The following is a 20351-nucleotide window of genomic DNA, read 5'->3' as shown; positions in this document are numbered from 1 at the left end:
CCATGACTCGGACCAAATGGTAGATGCATCTCTTGTTGATCATCTTTGCGGCCTTAAAATAAAAAATAAACCTACCCTTTGGCACCACATCATCCCCCTTCTACTCAATAACTGGCTTGTCTGGAAACTCAAATATAATGGTTTAGGTTCGGCACTCAAGCTCGGCATAACATGAGTAAAGTCAGTCCATCCCCATTATCACATCAAAATCCACCATCACCAATTCAATGAGATCGGTTGTGGTGGCTCGACCACACATGGTGACAATACAATCCTTATAAACCCGCATGGTCACAATAGATTCTCCAACTGGAGTAGATACAGAGAACGGCTCATGAAGTTGTTCCGGTTCTATCTCGAACTCCATAGCAACATAAGGAGTCACATATGATAATGTAGAACCAGGATCTATAAGAGCTTATATATCATGAGATTGGACGGTCAATATACCTATGACGACATATGGAGAAGCCTCTAAACTTTAGAGGCCCCTCATAGTATAGAACCTATCAGATTATATCTGTATATTGATTTGGAGGTTTGTAGGTCGTTTTGGATTGAATTGGCAAAAGTTAAAGATTTGGAAGGTTGAGAAGTTTGACCGAGATTTGACTTTGTTGATTGTATACATGCCTTATTTTGCATATCTTCTCTATATGAAGGATTGTAAACCGAAACAGAGCATGATATGTTATCTTTGTGCACCGGGGTAAATTTATCTGTGATCAATGACTTGATTATATTATTTATGTGTACTTGCGAGATATATGAGCTGAACAGGTTATTAGTGAGTATCATTGATAATTCTTGCCTCTATTACCTCGCCGAGGTTTGTTATGATATTTGTTGAGTACATGGGGTCGGTTGTACTCATACTACGCTTTGCACTTAATTGTATAGATCCAGGTGTTGGACTGAGCCGTGAGTCATTGTGATTTGCTGCTGAGGGTTGCATGGAGACGAGGTAGAGCTGCATTTCGACCGTAGTCCCTGGAGCCTCTTTTCATTTTAGTACTTTAGTTTTCATTCATACATTATTTCATTTTGTATTCTAGACTTGTACTTCTATTTCAGAGCTCATAACTCTGTATTTACCGGTTATGGAGGATTTTATGTATTGACGCAGTTATTTATGTCAGTTGGCTTTGGATTTATAATATTTACATTAATTTTGTTATTATGTTTTAGTTTTTTTGCTATGATCAGCTTGCGTAGCAAGTAAGTTAGGAGCCATCATAACTGGTTGGTGGTTTTTTGTCGTGCCAATTTGGTATCATTGCCCTAAATTCATAGGTTCCATGGGTCATGAGCAAGTTTAGCAGAGTCTTGCGGATCGGTACAGAGACATCTGTACTTATCTTCTAGAGGCTACCAAACTATTAGGAAAACATCACTATCTTGCATTCTTGTCGTGCGGATTTGTTATTTCCAAATTTTGAACCTTTACTCTTCTATTCTCTCACAGATAGTAAGGACACGTTCAGCCATAATAGATGGACGGGTACCAATGCCTCCAGTTAGGATTATGAGAGGACGACGCCGAGGAATAGGTCGGGCTTGAGGTAGAGGCGGAGGTGGGGCCCGCACCACAGGTACCACATCTGAAGCAACACCTATGGAGCCACCAGTTGCTCAAGCTGAGGAGCAGGTTCCAGATATTGTTGAGCCGGTGGGACCAGATCAGACACTGACAGTACCTGTTGCTATGCCTGGTCTTTAGGAGATTTTGGCTCAGAACATGAGTGTGTACACGAGCTTGGCTCTGGAAGGTATGATACCACTTTTACCAGCTAACTTACAGGCTGGGGAGGAGCCCAGAATCCCGCCGACCTTACATCAGAGTAGTTAGCTTAGGGTTATCAAACACCAGGTGTGTTGGCAGTTCAGCTAGTTGTTGCTTCTTGGGCCAAGGTTGGACCATCTTTAACCTAGAAGGAGGAGAAGATGTTAGAGTGATTTTAGAGACTTCACCCTTTCCAGTTCAGTGGAGGAGAGTAAGAGGATGCTCAGGTTTTTCATTATCAATGTCACCGGATTCTTCGCATAACGGGTCTTATGGACTCCAATGGAGTCGACTTCACTACTTTTCAGCTTACAGGGCTAGCCTATCGGTGGTGGCAGACCTATGAGTCAGGTAGACCAGCACGCGCAACAACACTCACATGATATCAGCTTTTAGTTCTCTTCTTAGAGAAGTTTGTCCCACAGACTCATAGAGAGGAGTTGCGTAGGGAGTTTAAGAATCTACGCTAGGAGGGCATGACTGTGACCCAGTATGAGATGCGATTCATGGAGTTTGAATGTAATGTAGTATTTTTGGTCCCTATTGAGAGGGAGATAATCGGTAGGTTCATTGATGGCGTCAACTATGTTATTCAATATGGTATGACTGGAGAGTCCAAGACGAATGCTAGATTTTACCAGGTGGTCTAGGTTGCTAGACGCTTGGAGCATGTTCATAGGATTGAGAGAGAGAGGTGAGGGAGGCCAAGAAGCCCCGTGGTTCGGGTGGTTTTAGTTGTTCCTTGTGTGAAGGTCAGTCACATTACAATAGAGGTCATCCTTTTAGGCTTGCTTAGGCAGCTCGTCAGATTCCCCATGGTTCATCAGTTAGCTACAGTTCATATAATGCTCTCCCAGTTCAGTCATCATTCAGTGTGCTGCCGGCATAGAGTTCTACCGTGTATCCTCTTCTTAAGGTTCCTCATGTAGTTATTTGGGTTATCAGGGTCAGTCGCAGGGTCAGCAACCTCATAGCTAACTAGGGGTGGCGCTCATTATGTTCGAGGTCGCCCTAGAGGGGGAGGTCACTTAGGTGATGGATAAGCCCGTTGCTATGCATTTTCCACTAGGCCAAAGGCAGTTGCTTCCGACACCGTGATCACAGGTGTTGTTTCAGTGTTCCACAGGGATGCTTCAATGTTATTTGACCCTGGTTCCACTTATTCTTATGTGTCATCCTATTTTTCTCGTTATTTGGACATGCCTCGTGATTCTCTTGATATTCCTATTCATGCATCTACACCAATTGGTGATTCTACTATAGTGAATCGGGTATATCGGTCTTGTGTGGTTACCATTGGTAGTTATGAGACAAAAGTTGATCTCTTATTGCTCAGCATGGTTGATTTTGAGGTGATTTTGGGTACGGATTGGCTATCTCCATACCATATTATTCTTGATTGTCATGCTAAGACTGTGACATTGGCAATGTCAGGGTTGCCTAGGTTGGAGTGGAGAGGTTTGCTTGGTCATACTCCCAGTAGAGTGATTTCATATTTTAAGGCTCAACGGATAGTTGAGAAGGGGTGTTTGGCATATTTGTCCTTCGTGCGAGAAGTTAGTGTTGATACTCTTACTGTTGAGTCAGTTCCAGTAGTGAGGGAGTTCTAGATGTGTTTCCTGCAGAGCTTCCGGGCATGCCACCCTACATGGATATTAATTTTGGTATTGATTTGGTGCCGGGCACTCAGCACACCTATATTCTACTATATCGCATGGCACCAGCAGAGTTGAAGGAATTGAAGGAGCAATTATAGGAGTCTCTTGATAAGGGTTGCATCAGGCCTAGTGTGCCACCTTGGAGTGCACCAGTAATATTTGTGAAGAAGAAAGATGGTTCTATGAGGATGTGCATTGACTATAGGCAATGGAACAAGGTTATTATCTGATGTGTCGTAGATATGCGGCACTTTCGATATTAATTTCATAGACTTTAGCTCATCTTTTAAACCATTATAAGTCATTTCTTATGTAGTTTTGTTTTTTTACAGGATCTCGGACTTGAAGAGACAAGAATATGAATAAAATGACAAAAACCATGAAGAAGGCAGATTTGTGACAGATATGCGACCTCAAAAGTGATGTGCGAATTGCAGACCGATCGCATATGTGACCAGCCCATCTCAATTTCAAGAGTCAAATAATGGTTCAATATGCGGTCGCATAACTTATGTGCAGTCCGCAGAACTGTCGCACAATAGCAAAAGGAATTCTAGTGAAGATGAATCTTGATCCATTATGCGGCCGCAAAATCATTATGCGGCCGCATAAACGATATCTGATGGAAATCAAGAAAGACAGGAGAACAAATCTACGGCGTTGCTACTGATGTGCGGATCACGAACCAGTTCTGTGGTGCATTATGTGATCGCAAACTAATCTGAAGGGTTAACTTTGTCACATTTTGTCCGCAAATTTTGGGCCATTATAAATAGAATAACTAGGGGTTTTGTGGGTCATCTTGTCTGAAAAAAGTCCTACACTTAGAGCATTGAATACACTACTTTTTTGGAGCTTTTCGGAGAGATTCCAGGACTTTGTATTAATTGTATGCTTTTATGACTTTCTTTATTGCTTTGTTATTTTATTTTAGTATCAGTAGCTAACTTTAATTTAAGGTTGTGGACCCTATGTGGGTGTAATGTTAATGGGTGTTTACTGTAAGGCCCTGTAAAAATTTTGTAAAGGAAAAATAATGTTTCATGGTGCCGGACTAGTCTTATGTGTTTGAGGATTGTAGAAATGCTTGGACTTTTTGGGTTGAACACTGTACTGGAAAGTAAAGGAAATATTTTGGCAGCAAAATGCATTTCTGCAGTCTATTATGCGATCGCAGAATCACTCTACGGACCGCATAATGGCCGCAGAATGAGGCAGGAGAGGGGCAATTTTTGGATGCCATTTTGCGGTCGACTATGCGACCCCAGAACTGTTCTACGGTTCATTATGCGACCGCAGAACAGGTCTGCGGGCCGCATAGTGACCGCAAACACAGATAGATTTTTGCCGATTTTGGACACCAATTATGCGATCGATATGCGGTCCGCATATCGATTATGCGATCGCAGACCTTGTTCCGGAGCTCCATTTTTTGGTTTTTAAAACCCAACCCTACTTCGTTAAATACACGGTTGGGCTATTTTTGAGCTAAAATATGATATTTTAGAGTGAGAGAGAGTGCCCTAGAGTCAGAAGGTATTCCTCAATAATTGTTCTTCAATTCTTGCTCAAAGTTTGGAAGATTAAGAAGGGAAACTCACTAAGTCTTCATCCTAGAGGTAAGATTCTACACCCTAACCCTCAATTTCGAATTTTGTCTAGAAATGGGTAATTAGCAAGATAATTTTTGGGCATGAGAATTGTTTATTTTACATGCATGTGTTATCAAAGGGTGTAGCAAGATTGTTGAGCTAAAAATGGTAAAGATTGGATTGTGGGATGATGGAATCCTCCATAAAAGGACCTTGAAACCTTAATGTACACCTAATGTTTTATAAAATGCTCAAATGAGCTAGAACCATGAGCATCTTCCTAATTTTGGTTCAATTTGTTATATTTCTTCAATAGATTGAAGTTGCTATGAATTCCGGAACATTTTAGAGTTTAAGAAAGCTCGATTGAGGTATGTTGGCTAAACTCTTCTCTTAGAATTGAATTCCACGATATTCAAGTAAATTATGTAAGTCCCGAGTGGTTCATCATAAAATTGGCTATTCCAAATAAGATTGGGTTGAGAGTTATATGTTTAATAAATATCCTAAATGTCTTATTCATGTTATGTTATCAATTGAGGATGTGTTCAAGTATGGGCTGTGCATTAATAATGTTTTGACTTCAAGTCAAGTTCAAACGAAGGCTATTATGCCTAATTTTATGAAATATCGTGGAATTCAATTCTAAGAGAAGGTGTGTACTGCACACCTTGAATTGAATTGTTTTTGTTGGTAATGATGATGTTGATGTTTAAAAGTGAAAAGGTGAGCATGAAATACTAAATACGGCTAACGTGCCAAGAATGATTATATAATTATGGCCATTAATGCAAATGAAATGTAAATATGTGAAAGAAGTATGAAATGCGATGATTGATATAAAAAGGTTGATGTCTCGAATAAGACAGCCTAGCCGATTGGGTCGTGACCGGACACCATGCTGCACACATGGTGGTGATTGTGCTAGAAATTATAATTGAAATGGTGATTGTGGTCGATGTCCCTAATGGATAGCCTAGCCGATCGGGTCATGATCGGACTCTGTGTTAAAGACGATGGTATTGATATTGAGAGTAATTATGGTTGATGTTTCTAATGAGATAGCCTAGCCGATCGGGTCGTGATCGGACTCCGTGCTGAGGGTACGGTGGTATTGGTATTGTGAATAATGGTATTGTGAACAATGGTATATCGATACTAAAAATCTCCCAATGTGAGGTATGGAAATTAATTTAAATATTGTCTTGATCCTAAATTGAGGTTTGATGTTGATTAAGGCTTCCATTGATATTATGATAACCTTGTTTGTATTATTTGTCATTCTATTGAGAGGGTGTTTAGTTATACATACTAGTGCTATTCGACAACACTAACGTCCCTTTTGCCGGGGGCGCTACATCTTTAAATAGATGTAGGTGGTTCCACAGCTGGAGATATTGATCAGTGATAGCAGTATACCTTCTTCCAAGCTGACTTGGTGAGCCCAACTTCATCTCGGGGTCATGAATCTTTTGTACTTTATGTATTCTGTTTGAGGTATAGCCGGGGCCTTATTGCCGGCATTATCATAGTACTCTTTTGTATCTGTTAGAGGCTTCATAGACTTAGTGTGGGTTATATATTAGTGCTGGGGAAGTCAAACTTGTTATGTTGTGTTTGAATTACTATTTCCACTTCAGATTATGAAAACAAAGTGTGTGAAATTGAGACTTTGAATGAAGAAACTATTGGTAATGAATTGGTATTGTAGACATGATCATATTTTTGCCTAATTAATGAAAATATGTATTATCTTCATTCGTGGATGAGTTTGGGTAGAAGAAAATCTAACTGGCTTGCTCGGTCGGGTTCACTCGGTTGAGCGTCGGTCGTGCTCCTCGGTTTTGGGGCGTGACATCACCCATGAATAAAAAGAAGATCTATATAATGAGTGGTTGATTTCTATTCATTTCTCATGCTTCATTTATGGTTGATGGTTGCAAACATTAACTAGTGCCAATTTACTTTATCTTTCACTTGGAAAAGTGGATTAAGATTTTGGTAGAATTGAATAGCAAGAACTCAAGGCTTTAAACCTTATTTAATAGAAGCATTTAGGAATAAATGAGTTCTACTTGGCATGAATTGGTTGGTCTTACTTGTAACTCTTTTATATTTGGGAAAATCATAAAGAGGAAATACTACCTAACTATTGGAAAATATTGGGTAATAATTTAGGAACCATTTGCTTATCAAAGAACCTCCCATTAGAAATATATCATATTTACACCGGTAGCATTGCATTCAATAGAAGGGGACACAATCTTGGTTTCTATATCCATTTAATCAATTATCTTAACAAAATAGCTTTTCTTAACAAATCACAGTTATCAAAATCTTTCCAAACTAATGGAGTAGAATTACGGATTTAGTCAAGTGACACACTATTCAAGTAAACTTTTCACACCTAATCCATGTGGGATTCGACCACATCCTAGTTGGGTTATTATATTTGACATCGACTGCCTTACACTATTTATATAGGTGTAATTTAAGAGTATCAAGTTGTGGTGTCGTTTCCGGGAAATACGGTTTTGAAATTACTAAATAGAGTGTGATTTACTTTACGTCTTTTTCTATTCCATCACACTTTGCTTGTTTTGTTTGGTGTCACTAGGCAAGCATGGGTAAGCCGGAGAATGTGTTTGCGGATATGGATGAGTATATTGAGGATACAAATGCCATTGTCCCTCCTATAGTTGATGCGGCTTCCTTCAAAGTGAAACATAGTATAATCCTAAAGCTAAAGGAGGAGGGGTCTTTCGAAATTCCACCGATGATGATCCGACACAACACCTCATAAACCTTTTGGGTGTGTGTGCAATGAATAAGTAGAGTCATGTTTCGGATGATTCCCTAAGGTTGAGGGTGTTCAAATACTCTTTAGCCGAAGAGGCAAGACAATGGATTCAAAATCTACCTCCTAACTTAATCCACACTTGGGACAAACTTGTGCATATTTTCAATGCAAAATGGTTCACACAAAGCAAGAAATTCGAGCTTTGGGACATATTTTCTTCTTCAAGTAATTATCGGGGGAACAACTACATGAAGCATGGGCTAGATTCAATTTTTATTTGGTAAGATCACCAAATCATGGGTTTCCGGAAAATATTTTGTTGGAGAAGTTATACATAGGTTTGGATCTTATGAAAATCTATAGCCAAAAATGCGGCTGATGGATTGTTCATGGACAAATTATTTGCAAGAATCACTAAAATCCTCGACAAGATGGCCGAACACAACCAAGCTTTGCATTCGGAAGACATCACGGGTGGAATATCACATGGTATCCCTTATTTGACCAACATGGTTAACGAAAATCAAGAAAGAGATCAATTGATTGTCAGGCTTGCTACCAATGCAAATGTGTAGACAAAAAAGTTCACAGAAAGCCAAACAAAGAAAGTGAATGTTGTGGAAGAAGTACAAGCAATATCCAATGCTAACTATCAACATCAAGAAAGCCAACAACAAGACTATCCTCCCATGCAATACGAAGAAGCAAACTATGTTAACAATTCACAAGCAGGATATCAAAAACAAAACTACCAAGGATAGGGACAATAGCACCAATGGAGACCTATCTCGCAAGGGAAAGGTTACCAACAATGGTGAAATGACCAACAACAATAATAATTTTTCAAATCGGAGTTCAAACCCCTATGTTCCACCAAAGGGGCAATATTTTAACTCTCAACATTCAAAGGAGAGTTCTTCAAGCGATTCCAAATTGGAGAACATGATTGAAAGAGTATTATAAAATCAAGAGAGGTCCGACACTTCAATGAAAAATATGACCGAGCTTGTGGGTTCGCACACCGCATCTATTCAAAAGATGGAAATGCAAATGAGTGATTTCTCAAGAGAACAAAACCCAAAACAAAAAGTCACACTCCCAAGTAATACAATTGCGAACCCAAATGATAGTGGGGGTGGCCCAACCTCTCATTGTATGGCCATTACAACTCGAAGTGCAAAACTACTTCCAAGTGAGAGTGAACGGGTGATTGGAGTGGAAGATGTTGAACAAGAAGATGAGGCACAAGTTGAGGTGCCTAATATTGTTGAAGTTGAGAGAAATCCGAAGAAGGTGAAAGCTCAAGATGTGAATCATGAAAATGTTGAGGAAAAGGTAATCGGGGAACCAAAACCTCTAGCACATATTCCTAGACCTCCCCCTCGATTTACTCAAAGGCTAGCCAAAAGAGTTGATAATAGCAAATTTGAGAAGTTATTTGACATCTTAAAGCAATTATCAGTGAACATTCTGGTTGTGGAAGCATTTCAAGAGATGCCCAGTTTTGCTAAAAACATGAAGGATTTTATCACTAAAGAGAAGACCATCAAGAATAAAATGGTGTGTGTCACCCACCTGATTAGCTCTATCATTTCAACAACCTCCATCTAAAAGAAAGAGGATCCTAGGGCTTTACCATTCCACGCACTATTGCATGAGCTCTTTGTGATAATGGGTCTAGCATCAACTTAATGCCTCTTGTTATTTACAAGAAAGCGGGATTAGGAATGGCTAGGCCTATGAGTTTGAGGTTTCAAATGGTTGAACATGCGATAACGCGACCGATAGGGATAGTGGATGATGTGCTTGTGAAAGTGGGGAAGTTTCTCCTCGCTGCCGACTTAGTTATTCTTGATTATGTTGTTGATAAAGAGATCCCTATTATCTTAGGGAGACCTTTCCTTGCAATCAGGAGAGCACTCATGGACTCGGAAAGAAGTGAGATTAAATTATGGGTTAATGACGAAGAAGTTACCTTTCAAGCAAGTAAGGGCATAAAATTTCCAAATTCATACGAGAGTATCCTAGTACTTGATATTGTTGATGTGGTAGAAGATGCCATTGAGGTAAAGATGGAAGAGGAATGCCTCGGTGAGGCATTGGCGGTGATCTTGATAAATTATAATGGTGAGGACATGGAAGTATATATGGAGATGATGAACGCATTGGAAGGGTTTGGTTCCTTCACTTATGCACCAAAGAAGCTTTCTTTTGAATTGGAGAATAGATCTACTCCCCCCCGCTAAGATTTCAATCGTCGAGCCGCCACAACTTGAGCTCAAGCCACTTCAACCGCACTTAATGTATAAATTTCTTAGATCTAATGAAACTCTACCCGTAGTTGTTTCCTCTTTGTTAAATGATGTGCAGGTTGAAAAATTAGTGGAGACCTTGAGGGAGAATAGACGGGCCATTGGTTGAACAATAGTGGATATCCGAGGGATTCCCGCCAGTATTTGTGAGCACAAAATCCAACTCGAAGAAGATAGCAAACCTAGTGTGGAGCATCAAAGGAGGTTAAATCCCTCAATGCAAGAAGTGCCAAAGAAAGAAATTATAAAATCGTTTGACGCCGGGGTTATCTACCCCACTACCGATAGTCCTTGGGTGAGTTCGACACAATATGTGCCAAAGAAGGGAGCCACGACCGTAATTCAAAATGAAAAAATGAACTCATTCCAACGAGGACGGTGACCGGGTGGAGAGTTTTCATAGACTACCAGAAGCTCAATAATGCTACTTGCAAAGACCATTTCCCTATGCCTTTTATTGATCAAATGCTTGATTTACTAGCGGGAAGGTCATTTTATTGCTTCATGGATGGTTACTCCGACTACAACCAAATTAACATAGCCTTGGAGGACCAAGATAAGATGATATTCACATGTTCGTATGGTACCTTTGCTTTTAGATGGATGCCATTTGGGCTATGCAATTCCTCGACTACCTTTCAACGGTGCATGATGTCGATTTTCTCGGACATGGTGGATGATTTCTTGGAGGTATTCATAGATGAATTCTCTGTAGTTGGTCATTCATTCGAACATTTCCTTGATAATCTTAGGCAAGTAGTTAAAAGATGCAAGGAGACCAACAATGTTACTACATGGTGGACGAAGGTATTGTTCTCGGACAAAAATCTCCAAGCAAGGTATTGAGGTTGATCGGGCAAAAATTGAAGTAATTTCCAAGCTTCATCCTCCCACTTCGATCAAAGGTGTTTGGAGTTTTTTGGGGAATGTCGGCTTCTATCAGCTATTTATCAAAGACTTTCCAAATATTGCAAGCCCCATGTGTAAGCTCCTTGAAAAGGATGCTAAATTTGTGTTTGGTGAGAAGTACCTCAAAGCTTTTGAGGAATTGAAAGCAAGGGTAACCACAACACCTATTATTGTCACACCCAATTGGTCTCTTCCCTTTGAACTTATGTGTGATGCTAGTGCTGTGGCTATTGTGGCAGTGCTTGGTCAAAGGCACAATAAGATTCTTCACCCTGTCTACTATGCAATCAAGACACTCATTGGCACACAAATGAATTACACTGTGACCAAGAAAGAATTGCTTTCCATTGTCTATGCTTTTGAAAGATTTCGGGCCTATTTGTTGGGATCCAAGGTGATAGTCTTCACCGATCATGTTGCTCTCTGATACCTTATGGCGAAGAAGGATGCTAAATCGAGATTGATTAGGTGGGTCCTTTTGTTGCAAGAATTTGACTTTGAACTCAAAAATCAAAAAGGAATAGAAAATCAAGTTTTGGATCGCTTATCTAGGCTTGAAGAAGTAGGAGACCAAAGGAAGATCTTGAAATCAATGACGCCTTCCCAGATGAACAACTTTTAGCAATATCTAGCACTTCAACTCATTAGTATGCCGATATAGCTAACTTCTTGGTTCGTGGCTTTATTGGAAGCTTATCAAAGAAAAGAATTCTTGAGGGATTGTAGGCATTACTATTGGGAGGAACCTTTTTTATTCTGGATATGTGCCGACAACATCATTCGGCATTGTGTTCCGGAAGATAAGGTGACGTCAATTCTCAAAGCATGTCATGAATCTCCATTTGGGGGCCACCACGATGGAAACCTTATAGGCGGTAAAAGTGCTTGATTGTGGCTACTATTGGCCATCGATCTATCAAGATGCAAATCTAATGATCATGGCTTGTGATAAGTGTCAAAAACAAGAGTCAATTTCTAGAAGGCATGAGATGCCTTTGAATTTTGTATTTGAGGTAGAGATCTTTGATGTGTCGGGGATCGATTTCATGGGTCCCTTTATGATCTCATACATCATGATGTATATCTTGGTAACGGTGGACTATGTCTCAAAATGGGTCAAAGCAGTTGCCTTGCCAAATAATGAGCCAAGGAGTGTAACCTCCTTCTTGAAGAAGAACATATTCACTTGGTTTGGAACCCCAAGGGTCATCCTTAGTGATGGTGGTTCTCACTTTTACAACAAAGCCTTTGCGGGGCTGCTCGAAAAATATGGAGTAAGAACAAGGTGGAAACCCCTTATCATCCTCAATCAAGTGGTCAAGTTGAAGTATCCAACCGAGAAATGATGAACATTCTAGCAGATATTGTTAGTGCAGACAAGACAGATTGGTCAAGAAAGCTAGATGACGCTTTTATGGGCCTATCGGACTGCATTCAAAACACCCATTGGATCATCGCCTTATCAGTTGGTTTTTGGTAAGGATTGTCACTTGCCGGTGGAGCTAGAACACAAAGCCACTTAGGTTGAATCTAGATCACAAAGCCATGTAGGCATTTAAAAAGTTAAACCTTGATTGGTCCAAAGCTGCTAATCAAGGATGACACAATTCAATAAGATAGAGGAGTTTTTTCCAAGCCTATGAGAATGCAACCATGTATAAAGAAATGATGAAGTCTATTCATGATAAGAAGATCTTGAAGCGGCAATTCAAATTCGGTGACTTGGTCTTACTCTTCAACTCAAGATTGAGGTTCTTTCCGGGCAAACTCAAATCCAAATGGTCTGATCCATTCAAAGTTGTTAGAGTGTCTTCTTATGGCGCTATTAAATTAGAGTCCAAGGATGGGACTTGAACCTTCAAAGTAAATGGCCAAAGGGTGAACCACTACCTCGGAACCATGGGAGAAAGGCAACTGGTGGAACAATTCAAACTCAAGGATTGTCCTGTACCAACCTCCACAATTGACTAGCCTAAATGGGGTAACATTGTCGTGTCGTGACGTTAAATCAAGCGCTTCTTGGAAAGCAACCCATGTGTCATATGTTTCTATTAGATTTTATCCTTTTTAGGTTATTTGTTTTAGTTGAACTTTTTGACGTGTGTTTTGGAGCGCAGGGTATTCACAATGCATCTAAGTGGGATGAAGAAATGCAAGAAAATATTTTTGAGCTTCAACTGACTTTCTGCGACCAAAAATGCAACCGCAAAATGGGTTCACGGACCGCATATTGGTCGCAAACATAGTAAGACGTTCTTGAAAATGACTCACTCAAATATGTTGTGGGAGGTAAATTTTGCGGACCACATACCGCAGATGAGACCGTATATTGGCCACGCGCAACCCAGGTAATACTTCATCGCATAACACTTCTGCGACCTCGAATGTGGTTATGCGATGGGAACCGTACCGACAAATGCACATGTATTACAACTTTATCCCTTTGTCACTTTCCTATTTTCGACCCCCAACTATAATTCCATATAAAAGAAAACAAAAGAAAAAGAAGACAATAGAGAAGGTGAATACACTACTCGCCTTGCTCAGAGAATTCACTTCCACGATTGTTTGATCAAAAATTTCTCCGCTCTCCTCAACTGATCTGGTATGGAATTCTTTCCCTATTTTTTCTCCATTGATTTCGTACTTACTCACATCAATTTTTCATGTCCTCCATGATACCCGTTCTCTCTACCTTTTTCTGTATTTCATGTATTGGGTGATCATTAAGGGGGGATTGCTAGTAAAAATCAAAACCGTGGGGCTAGGGGATATGGTTACTGATTTGTGTCAGTGGTTGTCGTGATATTTGATAATGCACCATCGGAATTCTAGGGTTGAACTTGAAATTGATCAAATGATGCTTATTGTGTGTATATTTTGTGAAATTTTGTACTGCATATGTAGTATAGTATAGAATTAATTTCCTATGGTTGCATGTGTGTCATATCTCAATGGAGAAGATGATTTCTGTGGCACCACATAACTTATTTGCGGTCCGCAGAATCATCGCATATCTGAGGCAAGTTGTATGCTTGTGGAATGTGGAATCTGCATTTGATTTTGCGATTGTAGAATTGATCTATGGACAACAAATCCATCACGGACGTCAACAGGTGCAAGAGATTTTTGAAGTTAAAATTGCGTTCATTTTGCAGTTGCAGGTTAGTTTTGTGACCACTTTTGCAGTCACATAAGTTGTTGACCACAACACTGTACATTCAGCGGCATATTTCGCGGTTCGCAGATCTGTTATGCGATCTCATATCCTCTCGACAAAATATGTTTTCCTTTCATTTCTTTGCCATGTTCTATGAATGTTTTACCACATGCTCACTTTACGTATTTGGAAGGAATGGCACCAAAGAAAACCCAAGCATCTACAACACCCATCACAAGAGGAAAGAGGTGGGTTGAAGCTATAAGTCCAACATCACAACAGCCCCAACACAAAAAGCCTAGCACATATATCACTTCATATGAGCCCATCTCATAGTCTGAAGAGGAGGGGGCATAACTTGACCTAGTGCCACAAGTTGATCTCCGCACAGAAGCATGCAGAAAGAATGCTAAGGATACACTCAGGTTTAGTATCACCGAAAAATGGAATAAATACAAAGAGGCATTGGAAAAAAGCAATATCCTCGAAGAAAAGCAGCTAAGTGTGAATGAACTTAAATAACACTACCCGCATGTTCTGGACAACATCAAGAAGAGGGGGTAGGAGTTCTTCACTGACCCTCCGGGGGAATACAACAAGACACATTTTAGGGAGTTCTATGCTGCATATGACACTTCAATGACTAAGAATCAAGCGAGGCGCCGTATGTACTTGGCCTCCATCACAGTTAGAGGAGTTGCGGTATCTTGTGGCCCAAAATCGATAAATGAAATCTATTTCGGAACTTGGGAACTAGGCATGAAAGAATATGATGCAAAGATGGCAAATAAGGAAGATGAGTGTGCTTGGGTAGCGTCTGTTATAGTTAAGGGAACTCCAACCTGAATCGAACCGGGCCGAAAGATTCACAAGAGGGATCTCACCCAAGAAAGCCAATATTGGTTATGTTTTATCTGTTCTCGCATACAATCAACGAGAAATGAGACCGGCATCCGTCTAGAAAAGGCGATCCTTATTGCTTCAATCATGCCGGGTTTTAGAATTGATTGGGGAAGCTCATATTCCCTGACATTGGGGTCCGGGCAAACTAGAGGGAAACTTCGCTTCCCTTTTCATACCTCATCAATGCTTTGTGTGCAGACGCAAAGGTTCCCCTACTTCCCAAATATGACCGCATGGTAGACGTCACTCAATACATTGACATCACTAGGTACAACACTGCTTTAGAGAATGTGCCCACAGAGAAACCAGAGCTACCAATAATCCTCCCACCGGCCTCGTCCACTTCAGCAACACCTGCCACCTCTTCAAAACCAACCACTTCTTCAGCACCTGCCACCTCCATATCCACTCCCAGGTCGGCCACTGCTACACCACCTGTTTTATTGCCTTCCATCTCCAAGCTTGGAATGTTGGCACAACACGCTAATGCTAAAGTAGACAAGCTTGCAAAAGACCTTCCACTGCTCATCCGGCAAGCATTGGCACCACTCCAAGCCTCAGTGAGTAATATCCAAAAGAAACATCTATCATATGAAGATTGACTCCAAAACATTGAAGCTCTCCTTGATAAGGTTGAGCAAGGTGGAGACGGGGACGTACCTAAACTCAAAAATGATATTGCCGAGCTCAAGTTGGAGATGCATAATATGCAATCTCGATAGGTAAATTTTGTAAGGGTCAAACGGTCGAACGAACCATGCCAATGTAGATTACTCAAGCCCTAATGGCAAACATGTAAGCATGTAAATCTATTGAAACAAGTATTTTTCCTTGCCAGATATTTCATGCCTTAGAGAAATTTTTACTTTACAATGCGTGCTTGTGATCTATTGTCGAAACTGGCTTAAGGGTTTGTCACAACTAAAAGTTTGAACAATTGACCCCGCACTCGGGGACTGCCATCCAAAAAATTGACATGATCGAATTACTAGAACCTCAAAATCGTAAGACCTTAAAAAGGCAACCTTCGATTTTATAGGCCACAGCCACCCCACTCGGGGACTAATACTTCGAACAAGTTTGAAGTATAATAGGGGAACAAGCCCAAAAGGCGAATACCAAGTTAACACGATTCGGAGACGTCCGATTTCTGTTATAAAACAGGCCTTCGAATATTTTCATAAACCGGTTAAAAAGGCTACCCTCGGCTGAATTACTAAGGGTCTCGATAATATTGACCCTCGAAACCCTAATGGGTACACAGTCATTTTTTATGCTAAGGCATTATGAAACAAAGGGTCTCAATAATATCGACCCTTGAAAACCCTAATGGGTACGGAACCGTTTGAACTCTCGAACAAATCCCTTATTTCATGCTAAGTCACAACAAATTTTATATGATTAAACAATAAACGTTCAAGCCGAAAAGGGGGAGAAAGCCATTCTTTTTACTATGGCCGTATCGGCCTAATTCAAGAGCCTAAAAGGCCATTTTATTTTTGAGTTCGAGAAATCATCCTCACTCAATTAAAATCTAAGGGTCACCCTACTCTGAGCTCGAGCATGTACTCACTCGATTATAAAAACTACACTAGTCCGGCTGCGATCAAATTGCCTAATCCTCGAACTTATGAATAAAATTTTCATAAGGCATGAATGAAACAAAATTTTCACAAGGCAGAAAATGAAATAAAGACAAGTCGGAAAGGAAAGAGATCTTTATATATATGAGAATATTTACAAGGTCCGATCAGGACCCTACATAAAAGATCAAAAATGAAAAATCCTAAGGTTCCTAATTTTCTCAGGGGGAAGCTTCTTCTCCATCGAGGTTCCCCCCCCCTCTCGGACCCGCTCTTGCTCTCGGTGTCATCATCATCAACGAAGGAGGCCAGCGCTCCAGCATCAGCTTCACGCTCTCTAGCCTTTATTATCTCGTCGGTAAGATCGAAACCTAGAGCGTTGATCTCCTCGAGGGTTTCCCTCCGAGATTGGCATTTGGCGAGTTCAGTAATCCAATATGCTCGAGTTTGAGTGGTCTCGGCTGCCTCTTTTTCTTGGACTTGAGCAGCTTCAGCATCGGCCCGGTAAACGGCCACGATCGCATCTGCCTCGACTTTTGCATTTTCGGCTTCAGATTTGGCCTTTGAGAGTTCGGAAGCCAACCGAGCCTCGAGCTCCTCTATTTTCTTTGCCTGAGCCGAGCTCTTCTATTTCATGCCTTGAAGCTGACTTTCGACCGATGACAATTGGGCTTGAGCAGTCTCTTTTTCTGCAGCAAAGCGGTCCATACCTTATTTCCAGCCCAAGGACTCTGCCTTTATCATGTTGACCTCCTCGCAAAACTGCTCGATCCTCTCTACCTTCTGTTGTAACTGTGAGATTGAAATGTTAGCCACCTTTCCCGAATCGAGCCCATGAGCTTTTAAGATTTTCATTACCTTTTCGATCAGGTCGGTCTGATCTTGGTGAGCCTTAGCCAACTCGGCTCGAGGTCCTTGATCTCCTTTTCTTTTTGCCCAATGAGAAGTTTAAGGGAATTTCTCTCCTCCGTGAGCCCTCGAAGGTCGGCCTCACATCGACTCATCTCAAATCAAGACGGAGAAATGGCTTCCTGATGAAGCGTTGAGGCCTAGGCAGAAAGAAGAAAAGAAGTTAGATAGGAAGAGAAAAATGAACACAAGGATAATACTAACAAGGGAAGTTAAGGCTTACTCGATTCAGAACTTGCTGCACTTCGTTTAAAAGGCTCGATGACTCGCCCGAGTCCTTCCTCAATACCTCCAAGTCGCTCAGGCCGGTAGCATCTTTGACCCTAGTAAAGTAATTACGGAAGGGGTCCTCCCTTACATGGGCTCCATCGATGGAGAGGGTCTTCAAGGCCCAAGCCTCTTAAATCATCTCCTCAGAAAACGAGGGGAGCAGCGGGGAGTCTCTAATTTCTATTGCCCTAAGTGGATCACTTGGGGCGTTCTCTCCATCTCGAGGGGCCTTGAGATCAGCCCCTACAGCCGTACCTACTGTTGGCTCATTATGGTGGGAGGCATCTTCAATCCTCAATGACTCGGGGACTTCGCCCAAGTCTCTTCCCGAGACCCCCTCATCTCGAGATGGAGTCTCTGCAGCCTTCACCAATTCAGTGGCCTTTGGGGCCTCAATGCTCATTTTCGCTCAGGCCACCAGCCCAAAGTCATCTTCTTCCTCTTCCTTCCTTAGACGCCGAATAGAGTCTTCGGTCAGAAGGATGATGTTCTTCTTCGGCTTACGAGCAACCTTCTTCTTAGGTTCTGGATCCTTGGAGGTTGAGGTCTTTTTCCTCTTTTTGTCCTTCGCCGGTTTAGGCGCCGGGATTGATGTCCCCTCCTCACCAAATAAGGGCCTCATGACAACATCTTTGCCAAGGCCTGTATGAAAGGAAATTAAGTAATAAATGCTTTAACAAAATTATCAAAGACGTAGAAAAGGCGATTACCATGAGTTTTGGCCTCCCATCGGCCCTTTGAAAAATCGCGCCATGAGCGCTCGGCATACGAAGAGGTCGAGGCCAGGTCCCGAACCCAGCTCTTAAGGTTAGGAATTACACCGGGCATCCAATTGACTGCTACATCAGGGAAAAGGATATCGATGAGAAGAAGCAAAGGAGCAAAACAATAAATAGGAGCTAATAGTGGGATTGTACTTACGCGTCATATTCCATTTCTCAGGAAATGGCATATTCTCGGTCGGGATTAGGTCGGAAGTCCTCACTCGAATGAACCGGCCCATCCAACAACGATCGTTGTCCTCGTCTATGCTCGAGAACAGCACTTTGGTAGCCCGGCATTGGAGTTTTCATTAACCCGCCCCGATAGAGGCGGGGGATGTACAACCTGATGAGGTGGTCGAAGGTGAAAGGCATCCCCTCGACTTTACTCACGAAGAATCGGAGCAGAATAATAATTCGCCAAAAAGAAGGATGGACTTGGCCTAGGGTAATTTGATATTGACGGCAAAAATCAACGACGACGGAGTCGAGGGGGCCCAGCATGAAAGGGTAAGTGTAAACACTTAGAAACCCTTCCACATAGGTGGTGATATCCTCTTCGGGGGTCGGGATCACCACCTCTTTGCCCTCCCAGTTGCAGTCTTTCTTTACCTGCTTAAGGTATCCCTCAGTTATCGAGCATATATACCTCGACACTGGCTCACATCGACTGGGAATCGATGAGGCTTTATCGGTCTTGAAGTCGGAAGTCAGGACGCACCCTATGGGAACACAATCCTCAAGGCACGGCTCCACCGTTGTTTTGTCGCCGTCTGGCCTCGATGAAGAAGCATTTTCCTTTTAAGGAATAGTTTTTGACGTTTTCGCCATTTGGATTTGAAGTCAAAAATAGATGGAGATGATAAGATTTGGTGTTCTAAGAAGAGGTTAGCAGTGAAAATTGTATATTTGCAGATGAAGAACTTAGAATATGTAAAAAGCTTTGGAGATTAGAAATCTTAAAGTAAAAGTTCGAAATGGTAAAGAGAGGAGCTATTTATAGATTTCACAATGACGATTCAAAATTAGCGGTGGCCAACCATCGACTAAAGCGCATTTAATGACTTGATAACTGTACAGACGGGACGTTTCAATCACTTCCTTCGCTTACGGCACGAGATGATGTCATGACAGGTCGAGGTAGAAAAATCGAAGGCTCAATTTGTTTCTTGTCATTACACTACAGAAAACGAGGGGACTATATGTATACGGTTAAAACCGAGCCCACCCGATTTTACTATTTGACCGAGACCGGGAGATTACATCGAAGGACGGCCTCATAATGGAATAGACTAAATCACGAGGACAAGGTACCGAATTCAGAACCGAGATACCTATCGAGATCGAGGCTAGGATCGATCTCAGCCAAATGAGACAGACATTGAGCAAGATCGAATGTAGCATAATAGCAGAAAGGCAAGATATCTGTGATTGGTCGAGGATCACGGCGTTAATCTTGGTGACTAGTCGAGGATCACGACGTAAATTTTGGAATAGACCAAATCAGAAATGGTTAATTAGCTAGTCATGGGATTTCCTTCTGTAATTAGAATTATACCTTAAGTGGAATTCCTCTATTATATAAAAAGGGGGTCCTAATCATTTGTAAGACATTGTCAATAGATACAAAAAGTAATATAATTCTCTTTCTCATTTATTCTATTGTTCATCAGCTTGTTATACTTTAATTATTCTGGCATCAACCATTTCG

Source organism: Nicotiana tabacum, chromosome 13 (assembly GCF_000715075.1).
Source record: "Nicotiana tabacum cultivar K326 chromosome 13, ASM71507v2, whole genome shotgun sequence".
NCBI lineage: Eukaryota > Viridiplantae > Streptophyta > Magnoliopsida > Solanales > Solanaceae > Nicotiana > Nicotiana tabacum.
This window is presented reverse-complemented; position numbering follows the sequence as displayed.